The sequence below is a fragment of the Urocitellus parryii genome, chromosome 1 (genome assembly GCF_045843805.1).
Source record: "Urocitellus parryii isolate mUroPar1 chromosome 1, mUroPar1.hap1, whole genome shotgun sequence".
NCBI classification, from domain to species: Eukaryota; Metazoa; Chordata; class Mammalia; order Rodentia; family Sciuridae; genus Urocitellus; species Urocitellus parryii.
The window spans coordinates 146,161,739-146,171,339 of NC_135531.1; the positions used below are offsets into that span (position 1 = coordinate 146,161,739).

At 42.9% G+C, this 9,601-nt stretch overlaps 2 pseudogenes; one reads left to right on the forward strand and one right to left on the reverse strand.

The window, feature by feature from the left end:
* The first annotated feature begins 801 nt into the window (after positions 1-801).
* LOC144254457 (phosphoribosyl pyrophosphate synthase-associated protein 2-like) lies at positions 802-1,853 on the forward strand (annotated as a pseudogene).
* Positions 1,854-6,113: 4,260 nt separating this feature from the next.
* On the reverse strand, positions 6,114-9,190 carry LOC144255333 (pre-mRNA-splicing factor RBM22 pseudogene; annotated as a pseudogene).
* Between the last annotated feature and the right edge of the window lie 411 nt (positions 9,191-9,601).

Sequence of the window (9,601 nt, forward strand, 5' to 3'; positions counted from 1 at the left end):
TTAACAACTCAGTAGTAAATAAAAAAAAAATGAACTGATTAAAAAATGGACGAAGGATATAAAATAAAAATGGGCGAAGGATATTTCTATAAAGAAGACATGCAAATGGCCAACTAATTTTTTTATACATGAAAAAATAAGTAAGTAACAATAATCAGGAAAACACAAATCAAAATTGCAATGAGGTATCACTTCACATCAGTTGGACAGATATTACTAAAAAATAAATATAAGTGTTGGTGGAGTTGTAGTGAAACTGAAATCCTTCTACACTGTTGATGAGATATAGAAGGGGAGAGAAGCTATGGGAACGAGTATGGAGGCCCTCAGACATTACAAACAGAACTACCATATGATCCAGTAATTTCACTGCTGAGTTTATATCAAAAGGAATTGAAACTAGGATCTTAAAGAGATCTGAACTCCCACATCAGTGCAACATTATCCCCAGTACATAGTCAATATATCAACAGCAACTGCAATAAAGATATCAACACCAGCTACAACACAGATGTGCATGCGCGGGTGCGCGCGCGCGCACACACACACACACACACACACACACACACACACAGGACTATTGTTCAGTTTGAAAGAAGAAGGAAATCCTGTATTTGTAAGCATATGCATGAACCTAGAGGATATTATCCTAAGTGAAATAGGCCAGTCATTAAAGGATAAATATCGTCTTTCGCATGGGGGCCATTTTGCTCCTAGGGACACCGCCTGGAGAGCGGTGATTTCTTCCTTCCACTGCGGAGGGCTCAGAATCGGAAAACCAAGAAGGTTTTGACGTTTTGTGTGACGCCACCTGAATTAGAAACCAAGATGAACATAACCAAAGGAGGTCTGGTGCTGTTTTCAGCAAATTCTAATTCATCATGTATGGAGCGTTCAAAGAAGATTGCCGAAAACCAGAGTACAGATTCAAGAGTCTGTGAGGGGGAGAGACGTTTTCATCATCCAGACTTCTCCAAGGATGTGAACACCACCATCATGGAGCTCCTGATTTTGGTGTATGCATGTAAGATCTCTTGTGCCAAGAGCATCATCGGCATGATCCCCTACTTTCCTTACAGCAAACAGTGCAAGATGAGGAAAAGAGGCTCCATTGTCTCTAAATTATTGGCCTCCATGATGTGCAAAGCTGGTCTAACCCACCTTATGACTATGGATTTACACCAGAAGGAAATTCAGGGTTTCTTTAATATTCCTGTGGATAATCTCCCTTCCTATTACAGTATATTCAAGAAGAGATCCCAGATTACAAGAATGTAGTCATCGTGGCCAAGTCTCCAGCCTCGGCCAAGAGTCTTTTGCTGAGCGCCTGTGCCTGGGAATCGCTGTGATTCATGGAGATGCACAGGATGCTGAGTCAGACTTGGTTGATGGACGGCACTCCCCACCCATGGTCAGGAGTGTGGCTGCCATCCACCCCAGCTTAGAGATCCCCATGCTGATTCCTAAAGAAAAGCCCCCCATCACAGTCGTTGGTGACGTTGGAGGAAGGATTGCCATCATTGTGGATGACATCATCGATGATGTGGACAGCTTTCTTGCTGCAGCAGAGACCCTAAAGGAAAGAGGTGCATATAAGATCTTCGTTTCGTGATGGCGACTCATGGCTTGCTGTCTTCGGACGCCCCCCCCCGCCCCCCCGCCCCTGGCTGATTGAAGAGTCTGCCATTGATGAGGTGGTGGTTACCAATACAATTCCACGTGAAATTCAGAAGCTTCAGTGTCCCAAGATCAAAACTGTGGATATCAGCATGATACTCTCAGAAGCCATCCGTCGCATTCACAATGGAGAGTCTATGTCCTACCTTTTCAGAAACATAGGCTTAGATGACTAAAAGGCTGTCCTTTTTAAAACTTTCAAGGGCCAAACTAGAAGAACAGGCATGAATGCTGTGAGGACCCTTCTGGCTAGGGCTGGATGTACTTAACGGAACCCTGTGCTGCTGTTCCTCCCGGCTCCCCGCACCGGTCCCCATGGATTCCTGGGAAGACAGACAAAACTTTTTTTGTCGGGTTGGGTATTTGAGTTTGGGGAGCAATTTTTATAAAAGAAAAACTAATCTCCTCTTAAATAAGTTAAAATGTGGTTGTTTTTAGTGTAACTATTAAAAAAACATTGGAATAAGATTTTTAAGCCTACAAACAGCTTTTTTCCAAAGTTGCTTGAGCCAAGTGTCCAAAAATGTTCAAACAATTTACTCTGATACCTGCAATTGAAAAGCCAAAAAGATTATACTGTTGACTCAAGTAAATGATGTCTTTAGAAATGCTTTTATAGACAAGAATATGGAATATGTGGTTGTAAGGAATAAAAATTTGTGTTTGTGTGTGTTTTAAAAAAAATAAAAAAGGATAAATAACACAAATTCCCCTTAGGGGAGGTATTTGAAATTGCCAAATGTATAGATGCAGAAATTAGAATGGTGGTTTTCAGGGGCTTATGGGGTGGGAGAAACAGGGAGCTATTACTCAAAAGGCATAAAGTTGCAACAAATTAGTATTGTTTACTTCAAAGACATAAAACTTCAAAGTTTGCTAAGACCATACATTTCATGTTTGTTTTGTTACCATATCCCTGCCCCCTGCCCCACACTCAGGAACAGGGACAAAAGGAAATTTTGAGAGGTGTTCGATATGTTTACTACTCTGATTACAGTGATGGTATTTCATGTGTTTGCATATGTCAAAGTTCCTCAAATTGTGCATATTAAATATGAGCAGTTTTATATCATTTGCACCTGAATAAAGCTATTAAAATTATTAAATACGAAGAAGCACAGTCCAATTAGGCTCACAGCAGATTTTCTAAAATAACATAACATAGGATGGGACACAAGAAGGTAGAATAGAGGAGATACTGTTTCTGGTTGCTCTGTGGAATTAAACCAAGAAAGTAGTCAGGCAGTGTCTCCACAAGGTCTCACCTAGATGGAATACAATATCTCAGAGCATGCAACAGGACCCCTGCACAGCGGATTTTCACAGATACCATCAGAGCTGCAACCACCTGTGCAGAAATCAGAGCCTCTGTGTTCCAGAAAGACTCTGGATCCAGACCCAAAGCCCGCAGTTCTAGTGCACACACGGCTCTCAAGCGGTGGAGCAGAGTCAACTGTGGCTGCAATCTAGCCACAGCACAAGGCCACCCCAGCTCCCCCAACCTCACCAGACACCCCAGCACTGGAAGCAGACTGACTCCAACTTGGAAAACCTCTATCACCATCTTTTGGTGGTTGTGGCTATCAGCAGGGACCTCCATTTGAACAGGTACCTAGTTTCCAACTTCCTCCCCGCCCAGCAGATTACATCCTGTAATCTTCTAAATAATATGTGTGTTTGTTTTTATGTACTCTACTGACCTCCCACGTACTTCTCTACCCTAAATTACCTCCTGTCTATTTCCCTCATACTAACCCGCTTCATTAGAGTTCTCCTTCAAATTTTCCTAAGTTTATTAACCCCATACCCTCACATCTTTCCCCCTTAGCATATTGTCCTACGCCCAGTCCCCAGTTCACTGTCCGCCACCAGAAACTGTACACCTTTTATGAAACTACTGATTATATTTTAAATAATAATTGAATCCAATATTTATGGACATTGAGACTAACTACAATGTCTTTTTTTAACACATAAATGTTGATATAGTTACTTGAGGACCATGAAGGAAGACATGGAAGAGACATGCTTGGGGAGACATATTCCTCTTAGTCCAGGCCAGGGTCCAAAGCTTCTCAGAAAGACAAGGTCAGGACTAATTCTAGGGCCTCTGGTTGGCCTCATGACTACTCCCGTGGAAGTCCTTACAGGCTTCTCAGCATCTGGACAACTTGTTGCCAGCTCTTTTATCTTGTTGAAAATTGACCTATTTTAGTTATTAAAAAACATACCACAACATCAATCTTCCTTTTCTTTTTATAGTTCTGTTACACTCAAACATTCTAAAATGAGATAGTTCCCTGCCCAGACTTAAGAGATGCTGCAGACACCCAACAGTAAAAATAGAAGATAAAAGTTCCAGTTCTAACCCCAAGACTTCTATTCAAACACAATGCAGTGCATTTCATTTCTGTTTGTTAAAATGTAGTACAGGATGTTCTTTTTTTTCTTCATACCTGTATTTTATTTACTTATTTTTATGTGGTACTGAGGATTGAACACAGGACCTCACGCATGCCAGGTGAGTGCACTACCGCTGAGTCACAACCCCAGCCCCTCAGGATGTTCTTTTAAATATTTTCATCCCAATGCTGTAATGATGCATGCTTGTAATCCCAGCTACTCAGGAAACTGAGGCAGGAGGATTGTAAGTTTGAGACCATCCTCAGCAACATTGTGAGACCCTGTCTCAAATTAAAAAGGGCTGGGGATATAGTTCAGTGGTAGTTCAATTTCCAGTACTGGAGGAAAAAAGTTTCATCCCAAACACCAGATTTCTTCAATTATATACAACTCCAACTGATAGAAATAGAAAGCAATTTCTGTCTTTTGGTGATGGCATAGAGAAATAAAACTATCCATTAGATTCCTTCGGTAATGAACGAGGTAAAAGAGAGGAAAGAAAAGAACTGGGCTGTGCTGGGTGGTTGGTTTCTATTTGTTTTTCTGAGGATATGACTTCAAGAGTTAAGACACACTTTTGTGCCACTACCATAATTAGTATGGGCCATCTTTAATTTTAGGTGATAAAATGAGATATACTCAATAAAAAATGACAAATACAAATTGAACATATGTTAGAGCCACAACCGAAGGGGCCCCAGCAAACTTCCAGCTCCCAGCAAACTTCCAGCTGCCAGCAAACTTCCAGCTGCCAGCTGATGATTGGCTCACAGTGGCCCCAGCAACTTCTAGCTGCCAACTGATTGGCTCCTCTGCGGTGATGCTCATCGGGCTGTTTCCCTGCCCTTTCAGACCACAGAGCTGCTCATTGGGGGACTTTTTTGGCTCTGCCCATGCTACCCAGCCAATCAGCCTCAAGAGCAGGAGGAGTGGGGGAGGTGGAGAGGCTTGTGGGAAGCGGTGGTGGCAGTTGGGTTCTGAAGGTTTTTCCTGAGGAGCTGTTTTGTTTGGCGTGTGTGGTTATAAAAATAAAGTTTGTTTCTTTTGACAAGTGGCTCCTGAATTGTGCCTAGCCAGACTGCGGCAAACATAGAATTAGGATGGTGATTCTGCTGGACATTCCATTTTGGTAGCTGCTTGTTTCCCATAGAAGTAAGAGGAACAGGCACTAGGTTTTCTTAGGAATGTAACAGCATAACCAGCAGACTTCATGGCAGCTTATCTGTGGTACTGATCCTTGGAATATACACAGGAAAGACTGGCTGTTGTTCTCTGACTGCCCATATTTGCACATTCGATGACAATGGAAAATACCCAGACAAGAAAGCAAGAAAGAAACATGTTTCTTCCAAGATCAGCTGCTGGAATTTTGGGGGTTTTTTTGGTACTAGAGATTGAACCCAGGGGCACTTTGCCATTGAGCCACATCCCCATCCCTTTATATTTTTCAGTTTGAGACAGAGGTTCATTTAGTTATATAGGGCCTTGCCAAATTGCTGAGGTTGGCCTTGAACTGGCAATCCTTCTGCTAAGACACAGGATTCCAGACATGTACCACCATGCTTGCCTCAGCTATTGGTTTCTCAGGGACCCTTTCTTCCACAGAACCCCAGGGTGGTGATACTGTGCTGCTGTGTCTTTTGGCATGAGCTTCCATCCTCAGTGGGTCCTGAGAAAGACAGTGGATTGATCCTGGAGCCCTCATGGAAGGAGAGGGTGCTCTCCCTGGGTGGAACATGGTGACCCACACACTGGGAGTGGCAGTGAGGTAATGGTTGCTACAGCTGGGGGACTACATGGGAAGAGGTAGTAGTTTTCAGAGGCCACTGCTGCCGCTGCTGTGGGAGGAGAAGAAATACACCTTGTCAGTCCTAGAACAGGCTCTAGCTTGATCCCCAAGATTATGATTCCATCCTTCTATTTTTTTCCTCTTTCCCATTTTGTTCGCCATTGACAATCAGCTTATTAAAGAGTTATTTTCTGCAGCTGGCCCCAGGCCAAACTGGGTGACTGCTACCTGAGCACAATAAGGATCATCCAGATCTCTCCAAATGACTTCTTAAATCTGTCCCAATGATGGTATTACCCAGCACCAATATCCAGTATGGTGATGATCTTGTCCACTGAAGGGTCACGGTAAAGTCTTGTTGCAGCCCACTTGAGAAGTTTATATGCTCCAGAGTCATTGATTCCATATTGGTCTTTAATAGTATGACTAGCCCAGAGGTGGCTATCTGGATCTGTAGGCTGCTCATTTCTATATGGAATGCTCCTTTTCTCTCCTCCTTTACACTCTTCTTTCACCAAGAAGGAGCAAATGTGGGGCAAATTCCTTTTTAGTAAGCATGGTTGGGGCAGCATGTCACTGATGGATGTGACTTTCCCCAGCATGCTGAGTGGCTGTGTTCCATCAGTTAGAAATCTTTTTTGCATTTAATTCTTGACATCTGACTTTGATGTGTCATCCTTCAAATCTCTCATCATGTACCTGGATGGATAGGGCATACTGTAGATCTGAGAGGCAGGTCTACTAGGCATCCTTCAGTTTATTTCAGGTTTGGCTTACTTCAGTTTTCTTAAAACACATCTGGACCCTGGAACATACCAATACAACATTGCAAATTACTTGGCACAAACTTCAAATTACTTCCCATGATTTTTTCTGGTCATTGGTATATATGGGTTTTCTCCAAGACACATCTGGCATAGAATGGGGGGAAGTCTACATTTCCTCCTAGTTTGGACTGATGTAGGTGTTGAAACCAGTCAGGGAGCCATCTGGAGAGCTTTGGGAGGCAGTAGTAGCATCAGAAATAGGAACTGGACTCTCCTACTTCTAGTGCTCTGTTACTGAAGGAGGATGGAGGTGTTCCAAGAGAGTGGGACCTCAACTCCGGACAAGTGGGGTCCTTGACAAGCATCACAGAAAGGAATTTAAGGACACATCAGTTAGAGGCAGAGACAGATTTATTTAGAAAGGCAGAGACACATTAAGGGTGGATGTGGGAAGAGTGAGAAGTACTCTTGGTCTGGATGTTAATATTTGTAGAAGGGATAGTAGCCCAGGGGGCTCTGCTAGAAGTGGATTCAGAGCAAAGTGATGAACTTTGGGGCCAGTTTTCCTAGTGCTTACATCATGTGATTTTTTGCCAGCAAGGACACAGCCAAGGTTGCTGGTTGAATTGCCTATTCTGCATTACAACAGTTCATGGGTAAAATTTTCTGCATTCCTATGATTCATGAGCACTTTTCTTTTGAGACTCAGTATATCTTTTTTTTCCTGTAATTTCAAATTCCTATCTCAGTTCAATTCTGAATGTTATCTTTATTATGTAGGTTTTAGGGAAGGGGTCATCTGTGCAAAGAACTGTGATAAAGCCTTGTCTTTTCAATGGAATAAGGTTCAGGATTCTGAGAATCTTTATCTCCAAGTGACTCCCTGCCCCAGAGCCTGGCAGAGCCCTATCCATGTGCTTGAATTTCAAACATTAACTCTGAGGGTACCAACCCCCTCAAAGATTTTTTTCCATAGTGGGTGCTGGTAAATGGGGGCCCTAATGGGACAGTCAGGAAATTAGATTCTCACAGAGCTCATCATCTCTCTGGGAAAACAATATTGGGCAAAGGACTGAAATCCTTATTATTTTGACTTTTCTTAGACCTTGTTAGAAAAGTGAAAAATAAGGTGATAGGTGTATCTATGTAATTGACAATACAAATTGTGCAAGAGGGAATCTTACGAAAATAAGATCTGCACAGACAAATTCATTGCTACTGAAAAATATCTTCTTGGAAATGTACAGTTATGTAAGAGAGACAGAGACTCTGCCATGTATTTGTGTTATTGTGATCAAAGAGACTGAAAGTAGAAGCTTCCACTAAAATGTTGTCAACCAAAAAGGGAGGCCCAGCAATGTTAAAAGAAAAAAGGACCACTAGTTAAAAAAGGTGAAGGCAGGATTCAAAGATCAGCTGTCATCCCTGAGTCCCATGATAGTCAATGAGCCTCCAAGCACTAAGAATGAAGAAGGGAGCAGGGAGAAAAGGACTGCAGACCCCATTACCCAGGAAGGTGAGAATCCCTCCTGCCTTCTTTTGTTTAAATGTGTTTCCCCAAAAGCCTGTGTTGCAAACTTAATCCCTAATACAGGAGTGTTGGGAGGTGGGACCTAATGAAGGAAACAGACCTCTTTGGCAGTGGGCCTTCTGGACATTCTGCCATAGTTTCTTGCTCAGGAAATGCTGTTCCACCAGAAATTCATTTGCCAACTCTGTTCCTCTGATGGGCAGAGCCCCAGATTGTCACTCATTCCCAGTGTGTCTTCCTGACTTGGCTTTGTCACCTGGGAACAATCCAACAATCTTAGCTGGATTCTGGAGGTAGGTGGGGTTAGAGATGTTGTTCACTTTGTGGTCATCATGGGGATATGCACCATGGTGTTCCATTCAGACTCCTGGTGTGCTGTACAGAGTTGTCCCTAGTGTTTTGAAGCAGATGGAGAACTGGAAATGTTTGATGGTTTGTGCATGAGGTTCCATTATGCATACCCCTGGTGAATGGATAGGAACTCCAATGGGACTGTGTCTCAAGTCCCTGGTGTGCCTAGAGCACTGGGCTGTTCTTCAGAATATAGCTTAGGAAGGCTTGGGAACATTTGGGTACCTAGAGCCCTGATCCCTGTCAGACATAGACTCAAGAGAAAAAGGGTCACTTGAGGTGGGGATCTGGAAATAAAGAGGAAAAAAATACACTGAATCTCAAAAGAGAAGTGCCCATGAATCACTAGAAGGCAAAACAATCAACCTGTAAGCAAATAAGCATTTGTCCTTGTCCACAAAGAGTACTAGGATGTGAAGACAATGTGCAAGTGCAGGAAAAGCTGGCACGAGATTTTCTAACTTCACCCTGACTTCACCTCTAGCCCACCTCCTAATTACTGTCCCTTTATAAATATGAACACCCCAGACTAAGGAGCTACTGCTTACCCTCAAGACAGCCCACATCCTCCCTTGAATGTGTCTCTTCCTTCCTAAATAAATTTTTGTCTTTTTCTCTAGCTGACATGTCCTTAAGTTCCTTTCTGTGATGTTTGTCAAGGACCCCACTCATCCTGAGCTGAGGATCCCCTCTCTGGGAACACCTTGGATCTTTTCTAGTGACACACTAGGCCTGAAACTGAATTGCAAAATAGTAACTTCCTTGTTTCTAAACACATCCTCAAAATTTATAGGATACAGGCACAGAACCCTAGGACCAGAACTAAAATGACCTTGAGGGCCTGGCAAAGTTCCTGATTAGTTGAACTTGAGAAAAAAGAACAGGGCCTGTGGACCTAAGAGGTAAGGGGTGCCATTAACAGTTGTAGGATGGACCAGAATTATCCATCAGTTCTACCTGGACCCACCTGCTGGTTGCAAGTTACTCCACCAAGACTCCTGGTAATGACCAATCAGCTCCCTAGTTCCCTTTACTGGGGATATTGGTTGATCAGGGTTGGGTGTTCTTACTGTTATCCTTCAA